Raw genomic sequence first — 938 nt, 5'->3', positions numbered from 1 at the left:
TGCCGCACTGCCCAGGTACACCTGTCTGTCCAGCTACTGTCAATGATAGAGAGATAGAGACGTAGTGACGAAAACAATTCCCATGTGTTTTAACGACGGTGTCCACGTAGAGACGAAAACAACTCCCAGGTGTTTTAACGACGGTGTCCACGTAGAGACGAAAACGACTCCCATGTGTTTTAACGACGGTGTCCACGTAGAGACGAAAACAACTCCCATGTGTTTTAACGACTGTGTCCACGTAGAGACGAAAACAACTCCCATGTGTTTTAACGACGGTGTCCACGTAGAGACGAAAACAACTCCCATGTGTTTTAACGACGTTTTGCAAGTAGAGACGAAAACAACTCCCATGTGTTTTAACGACTGTGTCCACGTAGAGACGAAAACGACTCCCATGTGTTTTAACGACGTTTTGCACGTAGAGACGAAAACGACTCCCATGTGTTTTAACAACGTTTTGCAAGTAGAGACGAAAACAACTCCCATGTGTTTTAACGACGGTGTCCACGTAGAGACGAAAACAACTCCCAAGTGTTTTAACAACGTTTTGCAAGTAGAGACGAAAACAACTCCCATGTGTTTTAACGACGTTTTGCAAGTAGAGACGAAAACAACTCCCATGTGTTTTAACGACGGTGTCCACGTAGAGACGAAAACAACTCCCATGTGTTTTAACGACGTTTTGCACGTAGAGACGAAAACAACTCCCATGTGTTTTAACGACGGTGTCCACGTAGAGACGAAAACAACTCCCAGGTGTTTTAACGACGGTGTCCACGTGGAGACGAAAAGACTCCCATGTGTTTTAACGACGGTGTCCACGTAGAGACGAAAACAACTCCCATGTGTTTTAACGACTGTGTCCACGTAGAGACGAAAACAACTCCCATGTGTTTTAACGACGGTGTCCACGTAGAGACGAAAACAACTCCCAT

General features: G+C 45.3%; 1 protein-coding gene across 1 annotated transcript in view; it reads left to right on the top strand.

Annotated features, from left to right (window-relative positions):
* The window catches only part of LOC123962602 (properdin-like), a 17,959-nt gene that overhangs the window by 10,839 nt on the left and 6,182 nt on the right, over positions 1 to 938 (top strand). The window lies entirely within an intron of this gene.

Source organism: Micropterus dolomieu, linkage group LG02, assembly GCF_021292245.1.
Source record: "Micropterus dolomieu isolate WLL.071019.BEF.003 ecotype Adirondacks linkage group LG02, ASM2129224v1, whole genome shotgun sequence".
Taxonomy (NCBI): Eukaryota; Metazoa; Chordata; class Actinopteri; order Centrarchiformes; family Centrarchidae; genus Micropterus; species Micropterus dolomieu.
This window is presented reverse-complemented; position numbering and strand designations above follow the sequence as displayed.